We start from the raw sequence: 20,402 nt of genomic DNA on the forward strand, positions 1-20,402 counted from the left end.
TTTTCCCCAGGATGGGGGAGTCTAGAACTAGAGAGCATAGGTTTAGGGTGAGAGAGGAAGGATATAAAATGGATCTACTGGACAACCTTTTCTCACAGAGGGTGGTGCGTGTATGGAATGAGCTGCCAGAGGAAGTGGTGGAGGCTGGTACAATTACAGCATTTAAAAGGCATCTGGATGGGTATGTGAATAGGAAGGGTTTGGATGGATATGGGCCGGGTGCTGGCAAGTGGGACTAGATTAGCTTAGGATATCTGGTCGGCATGGATGAGTTGGACCGAAGGTTCTGTTTCTGTGCTGTACATCTGTAAGACTCTATCACTCTTAAATCACACACATACTCATCCTATCTTTCAACAACTTTGCTCTTCCTGACCAAGCTCTCATTTCAGCTAAATCCAATTAGAGTCTGCGATGGGGTGGGGAGGAGGGGTATATTGAGAGTGGAGGTGGGGGTTTCATCAGAGTCCCTTAACCAGACCTGGGGAATCTAGGGAAATCCTTCTGGGTTCATATTGTGGGACAGGGCAGCTATGTGAGGGTTGAGGGAGGGGTTGTGTGTGACAGTTGGGGGAGGGGCAGCTGTGTGAAGGTTGGGTGAGAGGCTGTTTGTGAAGGTTAGGGGAGGGGCTGTGTGTGAAGGTTGGGAGAAGGGCTGTATGAGGGTTGAGGGAGGGGCTGCTGTGTGAGGGTTGGGGAGGGTCTGGGTGTGAAGGTTGGGTGAGGGGCTGTGAGTGAAGGTTGGGGGAGGGACTGTGTGTGAAGGTTGAGGGAGGGGCTGCTGTGTGAGGGTTGGTGGAGGGGTTGTGTGTGACAATTGGGGGAGGGGTTGTCTGTGACAGTTAGGGGAGGGGTTGTGTGTGAGGTTGGGGATAGGCCACTGTATATGGGTCGGTGGGTGGGGGGGTGGTGCTGTGTGTGAGGATTGGTGGAGGGGCTGCTGTGCAAAGGTAGGGGGTGGTGGGGAGGTACCACTGTGCTGGAGTAGGGGCTGGGGGCAGAGCCTGGGCTGTTGTTGTTCAGGGCGATGGAGGGGCCAAGTTCAGTCCCTCCACCACCAATGCTCCGTAGCTGCATTGTGCAGCCTCTCCAAGACACATGGCAAAAATTCACCAAGACTCCTCAGGCAGGAGCTTCCAAAGCCACGATCACTTTTTTCTAAAAGGGCAAGGGCAGCAGATAAATGGGAACATCATCATCTGCAAGTTTCCCTCCAAGCCATTCACCATCCTGGCTTCGAAATATGTCGCTGTCCCTTTTGTGTTGTTCGGTCAAAATCCTAGAACTCCTTCCCAATAGCGTCCCTCCACCAGACAGACTGCAATAGTTCAAGATGTGCAGGTTAAGTGAATTGGCCATGCTAAATTGCCCGTAGTGTTGTTAGGGGTATGGGTGGGCTGCGCTTTGGCGGGTCGGTGTGGACTTGTTGGGCTGAAGGGCCTGTTTCCACACTGTAAGTAATCTAATCTAATCTAATCTAAAAAGCGGCTCATCACCATCTTTTCTAGGGCAATCAATGTTGAACTAGTCAGCAGAACTAGTCCTAAGAACTAGGAGCAGGAGCAAGCCATTCCAGCCGCTTGAGCCTGCTCTGCTGTTCAATACGATGGTTGTTGATCTCATCTGCATCTCAACTCCACTTTCCTGCCTGCTCTCCATAACCTTTAACCTGATACTAATTAAAAAGCTCTCTATTTCCAGCTTAAGTTTACTGAATGTCCTGGCATCCACCACACTCTGGGGGAGTGAATTCCACAGATTCATGACATTTGAGAGAAGTAATTTCTCCTTGTTTCTGTCTTTAATCTGCTACTTTTGTCTCTAACACCTTATCCTAAAACTAGATTCTTGTTCTAGTTTGTCTCACAAGAAGAAACATCTACTCTATAGTTATTTTGTTAATCTCCTTATACATATTCTCAATTCGATTTCCTCTCATTCTTCTGAACTCTAGGCCTGTATTGCTCAATCTCTTTTCATAAGACTAATCACATGCTGGGGAAAGATAAAAGGACAGAATCCAGACCGCATCAGCCTCCTCTGCCATTTCCCTTGGCCTCAACTTCGCTGTTCCCTCCTTACTTCAAACATGCTTTCTGATGTCTGCTGTCCTCACTTCCAAAACCTGCTCAATTTAGTCTCAAGCATTTCCTAGATGCCCATGCCCATTAATTTGGGTTCTCATATAAGAGCCCACTTATACACACTCCCCTTAACCGCGCCCGCCCATCTCTTGGATACATGTACATCACCCCTACACCACATCAGCCCTGCTCAGGCCTTACCTCCACCTTGGCCTTCAGCCCATTGAATTAGAACCTGGAACAATACAGCACAGGAACAGGCCCTTCAGCCCATGATGTTCTGCTGAACATGAAGCCAAGTTATAGTAATATCTTCTGCTGCCCATGTTCCATATCCATTCCTTGCTTACTCTCGTGCTTATTTAAAAACCCCTTTAAAAACCCCTTTCGTATCCAGCACCACCCCTGGGAGCACATTCCAGGCACTCTTTTGTGTCAGAAACTTGCCCCTCGCATCTCCTTTGAATTTTTGCTTTCTTACCTTAAACGCATGGTTTCAATGTTAGACATAAACTGAAATTAGACATAAATTAAATGAAACATCACTGCTAAAGTCCTGGTTTGTCCTGATCTCTCCAGGAATCAAAGATTTTTCTCCAGGGCAGCGATGTGAGCAAATTCCCAAGAAAAATATCATAAAAGCATCAAAAAGAATATGCAACTTCTTTCCAGTTTCTTTGAACATTTCATTAGAAGCATAAAAATATTGAATATTGAGGCTTGTTTGACTGACAGTCAAGGTGAATCGAATTGAATATCAAGACCAGTAGGAATACAGAACTGATCAGCCCTCAGGACTAATCAATCCTATCTCCCCAAAGCCTGTCCATCATCTACAAGGCACATGTCAGGACTGTGATGGAATACTCCAGACTTGCCTGGATGGGGGCAGCTCCAACAATACACAAGGACCATCCAGGACAAAGCAGCCCACTTGATTGGAACCATGTCCACAAACATCAACACCATCCATCACCAACGCTCAGTAACAGCAGCGTCTAAAACCTACAAGATGCACTGCAGAAATTCACCAAAGGTCCTCAGACAGCAACTTCCAAACCCACGGCCACTTCTATGTGGAAGGACAAGGGCAGCAGATACATGGGAGCACCACCCCCTGCAAGTTCCCCTCGAAGTCACTCACCATCCTGACTTGGAAATGTATTGCCATTCCTTAAGTATTGCTGGGTCAAAATCCTGGAATTCCCTCCCTCAGGCCATTGTGGATCAATCCAGAGCAGGTGGACTGCAGTGGTTCAGGAAGGCAGCTCATCACCACCTTCTCAAGGACAATTATGGATAGACAATAAACACTGGGCTCAGCCAGCGATGCCCTCATCCCTCAAAAATAATGAAAGAGTGTGAGGCTGGGACAGTTTGTGCTCCTAAAGAAGGACATAATCACTTCAAGAGAACACAGAAAACATTTACTAAAATGATTCCAGGATGGGGAGGGTTGTCCTGTGAGGACATATTGAATACAGAACGGAGTCACAGAATTTCATAGCACAGAAGGAGACCATTCAGTACACTATGCCTGTGTTGGCTGTAAGCAAGGGCAATTCAGCCAGCCCCACTGCCTCTGCATTTTCTCCATGGGTGGAACAATCCATTTTCCTTGAAGTGTAGATACCTACCACCCACTAGGGGAGAAAAGTCTTCCTTAAGTCCCCTCTAAATTTCTTGCTCTTTGCTAAATTCTACACCCACGGTTATTGATCCCTTTACTGAAGAGATAGTCCAACAGGTTTATTTTGAAGTACTAGCTTTCAGAGTGCTGCCCCCTCACCAGGTAGCTGTGGGCAGGATGATCTTAGTCCACAGTTACTCGATGAAGGAGCAGCGCTCTGAAAGCTAGTCCTTCCAAATAAACCTGTTGGACTATAATCTGGTGTTGTGTGATTTTTAACTTTGTACACCCCAGTCCAACACCGGCACCTCCGCATCTTCACTAAGGAGAAAAGGTTCCTCCTACCTACCCTGTTTATACCTCTCATAATTTTGTACACAACAGAAGGGATAGTCAGTGAAGGTTTGGGAATGGGAGAGATTGGGAATCACAGAACAAAAGGCAAAGGGACTGGAAATGGTTGGAGAGAAGTGACAACACATGGATTTAGAGCAGGTGTTAACAGCAAGTGTGATTCACAGAATAAAGGCCAGAAATGAAAACAAATTACAGAAAACATCTCAGGTGAACAAGGTGAAAGAGACAAATAGAAATCCTTTTGGAGGGAAGAAGAGAACATCTTTATACCTGAAGAGAAACGGCAGCGAATCAAATAGTAAAACTACTTCAAGGTGTCTACACCTGAAGAGGTCACGGTGAGTTAAAGACTATCATGAGACCAAAGTGTAACAGAATCTTTTAGAAAGTTTACACTTTCTCTTCCTTGTCTACACAGAAAGTTACATAATGAAATTCGTTTCAGGTACCTTGTTTGTTTGTTAAGAAAATACAAGCAAGGAACTAAAAACAATAAAGAAAAATGTTACACTGGCATGGAAATCTAAATTTTAATGCAAGTGTGTATTAACTCTCCCAACATAATCAGTCAGTTTTCATCCAAGCATCAGACCTTGTAAAGCTGGAAATGTTCAGCAGGTCTAGCTGTAGTGATTGTAACAAGGTCAGCCATTTGGACCTTATAGAATATGAGTTCCCTGATTGGGGGTGTTAATCTGGTCCAATCAGGACTGTTGGAGTTCTGAGAGCTGGTTCTGAGGAGGCTGAACCAGTGTCAAGGACTATCCATGTGTAAATAAAGTGGCACTTGGTGATGGGATACCAGCCTCTGTAGAGTTATTTCATTAACAGAGGGAGTTGGGGATTGGAGGCAAAGGTGGACTTGAAGTAGAAAATTAGCCTTGATTATATTTAATGTTTGAGCAGACTCAAAGGGCCGAATGGCCTATTGCCTAAACACTCTTGTTTCTCATGTTTTCATTCTATGTCCACTGTGAAACTTCATTGCTCTTGACCTCATGCATGACTCGAATTCTTTTGACCTAAGCCCTTCCTTTCAACTGTTTTATCCTTTTAATCAACCAGACATTTAAACCTATTTGACATGATTAAAGAGCAAGTATGTAATTTAAAAACATTTGTGCAACTTATCAAGTGCAAAGGAGAATACAAAACAAATCTAAAATTAATCTGACATCGAAGAAAGTGATAATCATGTTGACTACAAAGGAAATCGAAGAATTTTAAGTCAGATATTGGAGAAACAAAGATGCAATTGCAGAAATTATTTGGAGGGCATTCAAAGTATAAGTCCTTTGGGATAACTGGAGACTACGTTTAATATCCTGTTTAATATCGTTAAATAACGTTTAATATTTTTGCCTTTAAGCAATGCTCTTGTGAGAAACTGGAGTTATGCGTACATTACAGTCTGAATTCCTGCCAATGAATGCAGTTGTATTACATATCTGAGTTTTTATGACAGTTTGATTGTAAGTAAATAATGTTTTGTGTTTACTTTAAACATAACGTTAATAAACAGAAAATGAGTGAAACGTGAAACTGCTGAGAGAGAGAGACAGAGAGTACTGGAGAGAGAGGGTGAGAAAAATTGGAAGAGAGAGAGGGTCTGAGTGAAAACGAGGACTCAGGGACTGTGAATTGATTTTTCATTTATTCATAGAATGTTGACCAGCATTTATTGAACATCTCTAGTTGCTCCTGAGGGGGTGATAGTGAGCTGTCTTCTTGAACCACTGCAGGCCATTTAATGCAGTAGGAGCCACAGTGTTGTTAAGGAGGGTGTCCCAGGATTATGACCCAGTAACAATGAAGGAACAGTTCAAATCAGAATTTCGAGTGATTTGGAAGGCAGCTTGCAGGTGGTGGTATTCACACGTAATTGTTTCCCTGTCCTTCTAGATTTAGATTTTGACTTAGATTTAGGTTTTATTGTCACGTGTACTCAAGTATGAGATGCAAGAATACAGTGAAAGGTGTACAATATTGCCACCCAGGTACAAAATCTTACAAAAGTAGAAATAAGTTCTAAAGATGGTTGTGGCTGTGGGTTTGGAAGGTGCTGTCTAGGAACCTTGGTAAATGCAGTGCATCTTGTAGATGGTGCACACTGCTGCTACCGAGTGTCAGCAGTGGAGGGATTGAATGTTTGTGGATGTGGTGCCAATCAGGTGGGCAGCTTTGTCCTGGATGTTGTCAAACTTCAAGCTGACACATGACCTGTTCATGTAACTGCAATATTTATTTAGCTAGTCCATCCAGCACTGCGTAATACATTTCCAGACTCCTGCAGTGCCTGTCTATCATCCATACGCCGCACATCAGGAGTGTAAGGGAATACACTCCATTTTTCATGATGAGTGCAGCTTCCTAAGAACTCTCAGGAAGTTTGATGCTGTCCAATCAGCCCTCTTGATCAGCGCCACACAAAACATTCACTCCCTCATTCCCTGACGATTGGTGGCAGCATTGTGTACCATCCATAAGACACACCTCAGTAACACACCAAAGCTCCTTCAACAATACCTTCCAAATCCAGATTCAGAGATGCCGGTGTTGGACTGGGGTGTACAAAGTTCAAAATCACACAACACCAGGTTATAGTCCAACAAGTTTAATTGGAAGCATACTAGCTTTCGGAGCGACGCTCCTTCATCAGGTGATTGTGGAGGGCTCGATTGTGGAGGGCTCGATTGTGGAAGGTAAATTCTGTATTCCAAATCCAGAACCTCTACCCCCTAGACATTCATAGTCAGCAAACACACCAGAATGGCATCACTTGCACATTCCTATCTTATATGTAGTACACAAGAAAGCAAGAGTGAGGAGCAGGACCCAACCCTTTGGCCCATTCTGCTACGTGAAAACATCTGTTTGTGGCCTCAACATCCACATTTCTGTTTGCCACACCCATAACCCTTGACGTCCCTGTCAATCAAAAACCAGTTGAGTTAACCATCGAATATCCTCAATAAGGAGGTTAAAATATTCTCAGAGAACATCTCTGGGATACCCGGACAAACCAACCCAACCACCCCGTGGCTCAACACTTCAACTCCCCCTCCCACTCCACCAAGGACATGCAGGTCCTTGGACTCCTCCATCACCAGACCATAGCAACACCACGGTTGGAGGAAGAGCGCCTCATCTTCCGCCTAGGAACCCTCCAACCACAAGGGATGAACTCAGGTTTCTCCAGTTTCCTCATTTCCCCTCCTCCCACCTTGTCTCAGTCAAATCCCTCGAACTCAGCACCACCTTCCTAACCTGCAATCTTCTTCCTGACCTCTCCGCCCCCTCCCCCACTCCGGCCTATCACCCTCACCTTGACCTCCTTCCACCTATCGCATTTCCAACGCCCCTCTCCCAAGTCCCTCCTCCCTACCCTTTATCTTAGCCTGCTGGACACACTTTCCTCATTCCTGAAGAAGGGCTCATGCCCGAAACGTCGATTCTCCTGCTCCTTGGATGCTGCCTGATCTGCTGCGCTTTTCCAGCAACACATTTTCAGCAATATCCTCAATAACCCAGCTTCCACTGAAGAATAGAATTCTACAGGTTAAAAGCCCTGAGAGAAAAGAGTTTTCCTTATCTCAATCTTAAATGGTAGGCACCTAATTTTTAAACTGTGTCCCCTGATGCTACTTTCCAACAAGGGGAAACATTCTCTCAATATCTACCCTGCAAGCCCACTCAGAACATTACACGTTTCAATCATGATGAGGAGGTGCTGGTGTTGGATTGGGGTGGACAAAGTTAAAAATCACACACCAGGGTATAGTCCAGCAGGTTTATTTGGAAGCACTAGCTTTCGGAGTGCTGCTCCTTCATCAGGTAGCTAGTTAGCTACCTGATGAAGGAACAGTGTTTTGAAAGCTTGTACTTTCAAATAAAGTTGTTGGACTATAACCTGGTGTTGTGTGATTTTTAATGTTTCAATCAGATCACGACCCACATTTATTAATTTCAATAGGGTATAAACTCTAATCTTAACCTGAACAAGCATTCATTCATTCATTCCCTTCATCCCAAGAATCATTTGAGTGACTCTGCTCTGACCTGCTTCAGATGTAATTATATCTTGTCATAAATAAGGAGAACAAAGATATTGATAGTACTTCAAAACAGAAGCAAAATACTGTGGATGCTGGCAAACAGAAATAAAAACATAAAATGCTGGAGAAACTCAGCAGATCAGGCAGCATTTTGTGGAGAGGGAAACAGAGCTAATTCTTTAAGTCTTGAATACTTTTAATTCTGAAGTAGAGGTATATTGGACTTGAGCTTGTCTAAATTCTCTGGAGACTCTTCATCCCCTCTCAACGACGATTGCTTTCCTACTTTTGACCAAAGATTCAGTCCCTTTGAAAGTCATGAAAGTGATTGCAAATATTGGCGGATCCAGCACTGATCCATGCTGCACACCACACAGTGGCTCAGTGGTTAGCACTGCTGCCTCACAACACCAGGGACCTGGGTTTGATTCCAACCTCGGCTGTGTGGAGTTTGCACATTCTCCCTGTGTCTGTGTAGGTATCCTCTGGGTGCTCCGGTCTCCTCCCACAATCCAAAGGTGAGCGGATCAGGTGAATTGGCCACGTTAAATTCCCCGTGGTGTTAGGCGCATTAGTCAGGGGTAAATATAGGGTAGGAGAATGGGTCTGGGTGAGTTACTCTTCAGATGGTCAGTGTGGACTTGTTGGGCTGAAGGGCCTGTTTCCATACTGTAGGGAATCTAATCTAGTTAACAGCTTGCAAACCTGAAAATGACAAATTTACCTTCACTCTCGTCTCATCTCTCTATTGTCCTGACCTGGAATTACATCATTCATCACCTGGAATTACGTTATTCCTTCATTGTCACTGGATCAGAATCCTGAAGCTCTTCCCTAACAGCTTTCAGGGAGTACCTACAGCATATGGACCGCAGCAGTTCAAGAACACAGCTCACCATCACCTTCTCAAGGACAATTGTGAATGGACAACAAATGTTGCCAATGTCAAATGAACAAAGTAAAATGGTGCGACCTCTTTTAACGTGCAGTAGCTTAAGAAGAAAACACATCCCTGCTTCCAGAAATGATCTCCCTCAAACTTCGATGATAAAGCTCGTTCCTAGCACTTTTCCCAGTGTTAAATCAGTGGGGAGCCTTGCAAATACTTTCGAGGGCTCCAGCGGGTGGCGATGAGAACCGGAAGAAAAAACGATGATGGCGTGGGAACGGGATTGGTGGAGGGTGGGCGAGTTAAAAACTCAAATGAAACACGTTTAGCACACGACCGCATTCCTGAGGGCCCTTTAAATGTGGTGATGTCCGTTGGGAATTACTGTCTGGTGGAAGAGTGGTGGGATGGATGAAAGTGAAAATGTAATGTTTGCAAATGAGTGATGAATGGATCTGGGATGGTTTCCAGGCAGAGTTGGGTTTATTTAACTCCGATTGAATAAGGTCATCACGCTGTCTGTCACCCCCCTGCCATATCCTGAACCCTAGGATTAGCTGCGAGTAACGAAAAAGCAGGTATTACCTGACCACCCCACACCAGACACCCCCAAAAATCACCTGCCCCACTTCTGCAACTGCAGTGTGTTTTGTCAGGGAAATCAAGCCATCTATCTCTGTAACGTGGCTAAGACAGCATCTCACTGAATAACAAAACTCCTGTCTCAAAGTGGCTGCATTCAGAAACCTATGATTTGGACTGGGGTACACAAAGTTAAAAATCACAGAACACCAGATTCTTATTCTCCACAACCACTTGATGAAGGAGCAGCGCTCTGAAAGCTAGTGCTTCCAAATAAACCTGTTGGACAATAACCTGGTGTTATACGATTTTTAACTTCAAACACCTAACTCCCGTCATCTCCTCGAAGGAGCTGACTCACTCTGGTGTCAGGGGATCCAGGTCCAACCAGTTTTCCCCCAATTGGCTATTTTTACACGTGGCCCCATGCAGACTGGCTATTCCACTGTGGCAGGATCACGAAACCTTCATGCAGTCACTTCCCCACCACCCCCCCACCCAACCAGGGAGGACCACAAACCCTGACTGATTCCCCTTCACCCCAACCCTGCCCTCCCACTGCTTCCCCTCATCTAAAGACACCTCAAGTCACTAAGTCAGTGCTGAGAAGGAAATTGAACAGATGCCACACCGCAGCTAACCCCCCCCCCCCCCCCCCCCACCTCCAGTCTGGACGCCAATGGGTGAAAAGAGGAAGAAGAGATAAAGAACATGCATTTGTATAGCAACCGTTACACCCTCAGGACATCCCAATGGACTTTACAACTAAGGAGGTACTTTTCGAAAGGCATCCACCATTTCAATGAAGGAAACATGAGAGCTGAGTGCTGCACAGCAAGATCCCACAAATAGTATTGCGATGATGGCCAGTCTTGTCTACTAGTAATAGTGCTTTGTTGGTGATGCTGGGGTGTGGAGGGGCAAGGCAATTAACTGCCCAGCCCCACAGTGAATTTGTATCCATGGGGTTTATTAGATTAGATTAGATTCTCTACAGTGTGGAAACAGGCCCTTTGGCCCAACCAGTCCACACTGACCCTCCGAAGAGTAACCCACCCAGACTCATTTCCCCTCTGACTAATGCACCTAACACTATGGGCAATTTGGCATGGCCAATTCACCTGACGTGCACATCTTTGGACCAGCTTTATTGTCCAGCTCTGCCTGAGGCACCCCCAAATCGTACAGCCTTCCTTCAATACTGCACTGGGAAAGTTAAATTGGATTTTAAGTTCAAATGAATGCCACTTGAATCAATGAAAGTCTGAGCTAAAAACAAGAATGCTGCTAAACTGAACATCGATGTGGTGAAAGGCATAGAGCCCAGAACTGAGTAGGTGGAACACAGAACCCCACAGAATCCTGCAGTTCCCATCATTAATCTCACCAGGGGGTGATGTGCTAAGGTTCCTGTGGTAATTGGATGACATTAAGCCCACACTGTGGTATTTTCGTTAAGGAGGCTGTGTTTTAAGAAGTTCATTCTCCCGTGTAGCTGCTCTTCTGAAGACATTTGTGTTTTTATTCCTCCTCGAGCTACATTCAAAATCACACGTCTCACACAGCAAGCACTGGCAGGTTCGAAGGTAAGTCAGTTGACTGCTCAGCGTGAACTGGTGCCTTTGGGCAGCTGACAGTGAGTCACACATGAGCTGTGAGACAACTCAGCGGGGGAAGCTAATTCCCTTTTGCCACTTGTGTGTGCTGTGCAACAACAATTAGAATGTGAGGATGACAAAGCCTTGGAGACAGCGCAGAGGAAATTTAGAAAAGTCTTGCATTCATACAGCACTTTTAACAACTGTCAGACATGCTGTCCCCTCTGCCAGGGAAGGTAAATCCTTTCTGTCTCCATGGTCCCCCCTCTCCCTATCTTTGCAACCTCCTTCAGTCAAACAGCCCTGTACTCCACCAACCCTAGTCTTTGCGACAGGAAGGGTCACTCGACTTGAAACATTAACTCTGATTTCTCTCCACAGATGCTGCCAGACCTGCTGAGCTTTTCCAGTAATTTCTGGTTTACCTTGAGTTGTAATGACCCTGGACATTTTTTTTAGATTAGATGAGATTAGATTACATTACAGTGTGGAAACAGGCCCTTCAGCCCAACCAGTTCACACCGACCCGCCGAAGCGCAACCCACCCATATCCCTACATTTACCCCTTTAACCTAACACTACGGGCAATTTAGCATGGCCAATTCACCTGACCTGCACATCTTTGGACTGTGGGAGGAAACCGGAGCACCCGGAGGAAACCCACGCAGACACGGGGAGAATGTGCAAACTCCACACAGTCAGTCACCTGAGTCGGGAATTGAACCCGGGTCTCTGGTGCTGTGAGGCAGCAGTGCTAACCACTGTGCCACTGTGCCGCCCCCAAATCCCGAACTATTGTATTGTTCTTTCATGGGAAATGGCAAAGCCAGCACTTGTTTCTCATTCCGAATGGCTCCTGAACTGCGTGGCTTGCTAGGGGTAGCGGGAAGGGGGGTGGGGGGGAGCAGTTCAGAATCATCCACATTGTCCTTGGCCCTGGAGTCACATGTAGGCCAGACCAGGTAAGGAAGGCAGATTTCCTTCCTCTACAGGGCCATTAGTGAACCATGGTCACAGTACTGAGGCCAGTTTTATATTCCAGACTTATTCACTGCTGTGGAAAAATTTGAACCCATGTCCCCAGATCACAGGTGGTGTGTCTGGGTTACTAGTCCAGAGGTAGTACCCCAACGTCTTTGTCTCCCTCGAATAATAGTTTTCTAAACCTCATCGTTTCCCCTTCTTCCTCTACTCCTTAAGATGCTTCTTAAAACTTGCAATTGCAACATTTAAAAGGCACCTGGATGGGTATATGAATAGGAAGGGTTTGGAGGGATATGGGTTGGGTGCTGGCAGGTAGGACTAGATTGGGTTGGGATATCTGGTCAGCCTGGACAAGTTGGACCGAAGGGTCTGTTTCAGTGCTGTACATCTCTATGAATCTATGACTCTATGCTTCTTGAAACTTGCAATCTTGATCAAGCTTTTAGTCTTCATTAAACCAGTTATCGCTAACACAGTTCTATTTATCTCCTTACCTGGTTTGCTTTATTTTAAGTTTGACAATTCTCTGTGAAATACCAAGAGATGTTTTGCTAGATTAAAAGTGTAAAATTATGCAAGTTGTTGTTGTAATTACCTTAATATTCCAAGCTCAGCCTTCCAAAGAAAAGAGTTAAGAGTTCCTGCCTGAATTTCCACTCTGTTCATGATGTATGTTTGGGGGGGGAACCTTTCCCCATGCATCAATGCTTAGCTCGGGGCAAGTACTTGACGGAAAATTGGGGCTGTGATGTTTGCTGCTGGGGTCAGAGTTTGTGACAGTAATTATGGCCATTTTCAAGGTAAAAACTGGATAAAGGGAAAAGTTTGAAAGGATCTGGAGATCAGGGTTGGGCAGCATGGTGGCTCAGTGGTTAGTTGAAACTTTATTGCTGGAACAGCACAGCAGGTCAGGCAGCATCCAGGGAACAGGAGATTCGACGTTTCGGGCCTCATGGCAATAGGGTCCCAGGTTTGATTCCATCCTCTGGTGACTGTGTGGAGTTTGCACATTCTTCCTGCTTCTGCATGACTTTCATCTGGGTGCTCCGGATTCCTCTTACAAAGATTTAATTCACCAGGTTAGGTCAATTAGTCATGGGAAATGTAGGGTTACAGGGAGGGGGTGGGTCTCGGCGGAATGCTTTTCAGAGGGTCAATGTGGACTTAGAGTCAGAAAGTCATAGAGATGTACAGCACGGAAACAGACTCTTTGGTCCAACCCGTCCATGCCGACCAGATATCCCAACCCAATCTAGTCCCACCTGCCAGCACCCGGCCCATATCCCTCCAAACCCTTCCTATTCATATACCCATCCAAATGCCTCTTAAATGTTGCCATTGTACCAGCCTCCACCACTTCCTCTGGCAGCTCATTCCATACACGCACTACCCTCTGCATGAAAAAGTTGTCCCTTAGGTCTCTTTTATATCTTTCCCCTCTTACCTGAAACCTATGCCCTCTAGTTCTGGACACCCTCACCCCAGGGAAAAGACTGTCTATTTATCCTATCCAAGCCCCTCATGATTTTATAAACCTCTATAAGGTCACCCCTCAGCCTCCGACGCTCCAGGGAAAACAGCCCCAGCCTATTCAACCTCTCCCTATAGCTCAAATCCTCCAACTCTGGCAACATCCTTGTAAATCTTTTCTGAACCCTTTCAAGTTTCACAACATCTTTCCAATAGGAAGGAGACCAAAATTGCATGCAATATTCCAAAAGCTGCCTAACCAATGCCCTGTACAGCTGCAACATAACCTCCCAACTCCAGTACTCAATACTCTGACCAATAAAGGAAAGCATACCAAACACCACCTTCACTATCCTAACAACCTGCCACTCCACTTTCAAGGAGCTATGAACCTGCACTCCAAGGTCTCTTTGTTCAGCAATACTCCCTAGGACTTTGCCATTGAGTGTATGAGTCCTGCTAAGATTTGCTTTCCCAAAAAGGAACACCTCACATTTATCTAAATTAAACTCCATCTGCCACTTCTCAGCCCATTGGCCCATCTGATCAAGATCCCATTGTCATCTGAGGAAATCTTCTTTGCTGTCCATTACACCTCCAATTTTGGTGTCATCTGCAAACTTACTAACTATGCTTCTTATGCTCGCATCCAAATCATTTATATAAATGACAAAAAGTAGAGGGCCCAGCACCGATCCACTGGTCACAGGCCTCCGGTCTGAAAAACAACCCTCCACCACCACCCTTTGTCTTCCACCTTTGAGCCAGTTCTGCATCCAAATGGTTAGTTCTCCCTGTATTCCATGAGATCTAACCTTGCTAACCAGTCTCCCATGGGGAACCTTGTCAAATGCCTTACTGAAGTCCATATAGATCACATAATGGGCTGAATGGCCTGCTTCCACATTGTAAGGATTCTGTGACAATGCGATTGCGCCTATTTGTCCATTTTTAAAAATTCCTTTCAGAGGTCAAGAGCTGTGTAGGCCAGGATACCAATACCCATAACAATGGCAAACATGGACTGAATGAGCAGTCTGCATGTTATAAGATGATAAAAAATGGTGGGTGGCACGGTGGCACAGTGGTTAGCACTGCTGCCTCACAGCACCAGAGACCCGGGTTCAATTCCCGCCTCAGGCGACTGACTGTGTGGAGTTTGCACGTTCTCCCCGTGTCTGCGTGGGTTTCCTCCGGGTGCTCCGGTTTCCTCCCACAGTCCAAAGATGTGCACGTCAGGTGAATTGGCCATGCTAAATTGCCCGTAGTGTTAGATAAGGGGTAAATGTAGGGGTATGGGTGGGTTGCGCTTCGGCGGGGTGGTGTGGACTTGTTGGGCCGAAGGGCCTGTTTCCACACTGTAAGTAATCTAATCTAAAATGTAAGTGATCTAATCTAAAATAGGAACAGGAATATGTCTTTTCTCCCCTTGAGCCTGCTTTGACTTTTAATAGGATCTGATGTTTAGATTCCCTACAGTGTGGAAACAGGCCCTTCAGACCAACAAGTTCACAGCAACCCTCCAAAGAGTAACCCACCCAGACCCACTTCCCTCTGACTAATGAACCTAACACTATGGGCAATTTAGCATGGCCAATTCACCTGAATTGCACATCTTTGGATTGTGGGAGGAAACCAGAGCACCCGTAGGAAACCCACGCAGACACAGGGAGAATGTGTAAACTCCACACAGTCACCGGATGTTGGAATCGAACCTGGGACTCTGGTGCTGTGAGGCAGCAATGCTAACCACTGAGCCACCAAGCCACCCCTTCTGTGTTCTGGGACCTGAATGTTTACCATAGGCTGAAATCCAGAGCTGTACTGAGGGAGTGATGCATTATCAGAGATGCTAACCTTTGCATGAGATGGTAAATCAACATAATAATTCTTTGGCTACACCTTTACTGAACATCTGCTGTTGTTCCTGGGCCCTCTGCTCTGCTTTCATTGCATTTTTATTATCCTTAGCTCTGCAAAACATGCAAAACTGCACATTTGAGATTGTCAAATTGCATCTGTCTGGCCAATTCCATGACTGATTGTCTGGTTTTGTTGTATTGTCAGCAACCCTGCTGAACTTACAATCTTCCCAGCATCTGCCTGTGTCACTTTAAACAGGAATTTGAAGAGACCAAAGAAAGAAAAAAAAACAGAAACATGGCAATTGTGATATTCTTAACCCTACATTAATTGAAAATCTTGTGTAATCCTTCCACACATGACCCTATGTGTAGCAAATTAAACTGGTTGGTCATGACAAATAAAAATGTTACAAGACCCAGAAATTACGACTGAAAATATATTTATTGAAGGTGTTCCTGTGACATTTCACTGTTGCCAGCCTTAAGCCAGATGTTACCCTTTTGATTTTAAACATAATTAAATTTTTAAGGACGGGGTGTCCTTAAATTGAGAGGTGATTAACATAAGACAGATGTCAAAGATAGTTTCTTTACTCAGAGAGTAGTAGGGGCTTGGAACACACTGCCTGCAACAGTAGTAGGCTCGCCAACTTTATGGGCATTTAGATGGTCATTGGATAAACACATGGTTGAAAATGGAATATTGTTGGATAGATGGGCTTCAGATTGGATCCACAGGTCGGCACAACATCAAGGGCCGAAGGGCCTGTACTGCGCTGTAATGTTCTATGTTCTAGGTAGGTCCAAACTATAGAGACTCTCTGTTCTTGTCTCTGTCAGTTCTGAAGAAAGGTCAGTCTGGACTTGAACTCTGTTTCTTTCTCCATAGATCCTGCCAGACCTGCTGAGTTTCTCCAGCAACTTTTGTATTTGTTTCAGATTTCCAACTTTCACAGTATTTTGCTTTTACTGAAGAAGTCCATTTGGACACAAAACATTAATTCTGTTTCTCTCCCGACAGCTTATGCCAGACCTGCTGAGTATTTTCTGTGATTGTATTAAATATTTACGGTGGCTCAGTGGTTAGCACTGTTGTCTCACAGCACCAGGAACCTGGGTTTGATTCCAGCCTCAGGTAACTGTGTGGAGTTTGCACATTCTCCCCGTGTCAGTGTGGATTTCCTTGCCCAGTCAAAGATGTGCAGATGATGTGGATTGTCCATAATAAGTTGTCCATAGTGTCCACGGCTATGCAGGCTAGATGGATTAGCTTTGGGAAATGCAGTGTAAGAGGGTAGGGGGGGTGTGGGTATGGGTGGAATGCACTTCATAGGGTCGGTGTGGACTTATAGTGTCGTAGAGTCATAGAGATGTACAGCACGGAAACAGACCCTTTGGTCCACCTTGTCCATGCTGACCAGATATCTTAACCTAATCTATACTCTGCTTTCATATAGTATCAACATCTTCAGAGTTATCATTGATCAAAAACTCAACTGGACTCACCATATAAATGCAATTGCTACAAGAGCAGGTTAGAGGTTAGGAATACCACGGTGAGTAACTCACTTTCTGACACCCCAAAGCCTATCCACCATCTGCAAGGTACAAGTCAGGAGTTTGATGGAATACTCCCCATTTGTCTGGATGGGTGCAGCCCCAACAACACTCAAGAAACTTGACACCATCCAGAACTAAACAATCTGCTAGATTGGCACTGCACCCACAAGTATCCACTCCCTCCACCACTGACACTCAGTAGCAGCAGCGTGTACCATCTACAAGATGCACTGCAGAAATTGACCAAAGAGCCTCAGACACCAATGTTTTAACCCACAACCACTTCCATCTAGAAAGACAAGGGCAGCAGATATATGGGAATGCCTCCACCTTCAAGTTCCCCTCCAAGTCACTCACCATCTTGATTTGGGAATGTATAGCTGTTGCTTCACTGTCACTGGGTTAAAATTCCGGAATTCCCTCCCTCAGGGCATTGTGAGTCAACCCACAGCAGATGTATTTCAGCGGTTCAAGAAGGCAGCTCACCTCCACCTTCTCAAGGGGCAACTAGGGACAGGCAGTAAATGCTGGGCCCAGCCAGTGACACCCACATTCCACAAAATAAATAAATAAATAAAAAGTGGTTTCTCGCTTGTTGCTGAATTGTGGATCTTCCGATGTGAAACATTCCTTGCAACATTTGCTAGTTATGATGAAATATCTTCTCTTTAAATGTATTTGTTTCTTTCAAATAATAAAGGAATTGCTCTGTGTTTTTAAGCATTTTTAGTTTTTCCTTTATTTCAGCTATAAATATTGTTCCCTAATTGCTAATTATTATTTGGTCAATCTATTGAAAGTGGTTGCCTTTTGACAATGGTTAAACTCTTGCCCCCCACTATCCTGTTGTTGGCTGGTATAGGTACAGTGGGTTGATGCATCCTTCCTCTCCAATTGTAAAGAATAGATTTAAAGGAATACCTGATTTGTGAGGTAAGCAGGAATTCCTGAGATACCAAAGAGCTGAATGAACACTCAAAGGAGCTGTCACGCTGTTGTACAGTACCATACAGAAGTGAATCGTTGTTCTCCTTTTAACCAGATATATCTAGACTGGATACAAGAGATGCACACACAATCACATTTTGTAGCAAAAGGAATGAACTGTTTCCTTTCACCCATAAACATGTGCATACCTGACACAAAAAAATTGAATCATCATATTTTACTCAATATGTGTTTCAGCCAGTATCCCAATGAATTGAATTGAATTTATTGTCACGTGTACCGAGGCACAGTGAAAAGCTTTGTCTTGCGAGCAATACAGGCAGATCACAGAGTTAAGTAGCAGAGGTAAGTAAATAATAGGTAAAGTCATAGAGTCACACAGCATGGAAACAGAGCCTTCGCTCCATGCGAAACATAATCCCCAAACTAAAGCAGTCCCACGCCCAGTCTAGAAGATTCAGTTCATGTAGACACATCATAGAAATTTGGGTTTTTCTGAAATCATTGACAAATTATGTTTACTAATTGACCAAACTATTTCTCCTGAACATTTTTCTGGTTATTGGAACATGTTTAGATTTTCAAAAGGCACAAAGTGCCTCTTTATTAGCTGGTCCCCAGTGCATGCCTGGTAATGAGTATCAGTTTGTTGCTACGCTTCTGTGATGTGGGTAGGTACAAACTCTGTTTCGGTATTTTAAAGCGCCATAGTCACCGTTGTAAGCGAAGTCTTCTGGAGTAGGGAGCAAGGTTTCTGCTCCTGAGTTAAAAATTCTGGGCTTGAGTCACACTTCAGGACCTTTTTAAAAATTTATTCATGGGATAAGGGCATCACTGGCTAAACCAGCATTTATTTCCTTATCCCTAATTGCCCAATGGGCAGTTAAGAGTCAACCACATTGCTGTGGTTCTGGAGTCACATGTAGGCCAGCAGTTTCCTTCCCTAAACGACATTTGTGAACCAGATGTTTTTTTCCAACAATCAGCAATGGATTCATGGTCATCAATAGACTCTTAGTTCCAGATATTTATTGAATTAAAATTCCACCATCTGCCATGAACATTATCTAGGTCTCTGGGTTAATAGATAATATTGCCTCCCTAAAGGAGATTAGTAATGAATTTTTCCCTACAATCGGCAACGGACTCATGGTCATCATTATAGACACTTTATTCCAGATTTACATTGAATTCAAATTCCATCACCTGCCAAAGTAGAATTCATAGCCAGGTTATTATCTGGTACACTAGATTAACAGCCCAGCGATAATACCAGTCAGCCAGCGCCTCTCCCGGTAGCCAAAGAAGGTGGCCAAACAAGTTGACTGTTGGAAATCCTTGTGATACCTCTGTGGTAGGCAGTATGAGTGGGCGAATGTTCTGACCATCCATGATATATTTACAGCAGAGCCACACAAACTATGAACTCTGGTGACCTGTTTCTGGAGAAATAATCTACCACAGTTGGATTGAAATGTGTGCATTGCTGCCTCATTAGTGCTACATAAGAGAGAAGACGAGTTCACTGCTGTAAATTACACAGCAAGCTCTCACTAATATGATGTTGTTATTGATCTGACCATTTTTTGCTTACATGCTTGTTGAAGTTAAAAATCACACAACACCAGGTTATAGTCCAACAGGTTTAATTGGAAGCACACTAGCTTTCGGAGCGACGCTCCTTCATCAGGTGATTGTGGAGGGCTCGATCGTAACACAGAATTTATAGCAAAAATTTGCAGTGTGATGTAACTGAAATTATACACTGAAGAATTGATTGTCTGTTAAGCCTTTCATCTGTTAGAATACAGTGATAGTTTCACTTCTTTCATGTGTAAATCACAAAACCCTTTTTTTAAAAGTTGCATTCTCGGGTTAGCTGTTAACAATGGTGATAGCTAGAAAATATGTTGAAGGTGTTAGCCCCTTGTGTTCTCTGTCTATGACCTGATGTTTAGATTGATTCTAATCTAAAAAGTGAGATCACAGAGTTTTACATAAATTCATTCAGTTTTTGAGCTCAGAGTTCCACATGAATGTATGCAGTTTTTGAAAAAAGGGTTTTGTGATTCACACATGAAAGGAGTGAAACTATCACTGTATTCTAACAGATGAAAGACTTAACAGACAATCAATTCTTCAATGTATAATTTCAGTTACATCACACTGCAAATTTTTGCTATAAATTCTGTGTTACGATCGAGCCCTCCACAATCACCTGATGAAGGAGCGTTGCTCCGAAAGCTAGTGTGCTTCCAATTAAACCTGTTGGACTATAACCTGGTGTTGTGTGATTTTTAACTTTGTACACCCCAGTCCAACACTGGCATCTCTGAATCATGCTTGTTGAAGGATCAGTGGTGGCAAGGACTCTGAAAAG

General features: G+C 44.4%; 1 protein-coding gene and 1 long non-coding RNA gene across 2 annotated transcripts in view; both read right to left on the reverse strand.

Annotated features, from left to right (window-relative positions):
* Nucleotides 1-18,127, reverse strand: part of LOC122542209 (tumor protein p53-inducible protein 11-like) — a 112,459-nt gene extending 94,332 nt beyond the window's left edge. The window contains exon 1 of the mRNA XM_087978279.1: nt 17,996-18,127. The gene's annotated coding sequence lies outside the window, so the exon portion shown is untranslated. The remainder of the gene's footprint in view (nt 1-17,995) is intronic.
* Nucleotides 1-20,402, reverse strand: part of LOC148141209 (uncharacterized) — a 239,297-nt gene that overhangs the window by 56,126 nt on the left and 162,769 nt on the right. The window lies entirely within an intron of this gene.

This window comes from Chiloscyllium plagiosum, unplaced genomic scaffold (assembly GCF_037043375.1).
Source record: "Chiloscyllium plagiosum isolate Xiang-an unplaced genomic scaffold, Cpla_swu_hap1 HiC_scaffold_33, whole genome shotgun sequence".
Lineage (NCBI taxonomy): Eukaryota > Metazoa > Chordata > Chondrichthyes > Orectolobiformes > Hemiscylliidae > Chiloscyllium > Chiloscyllium plagiosum.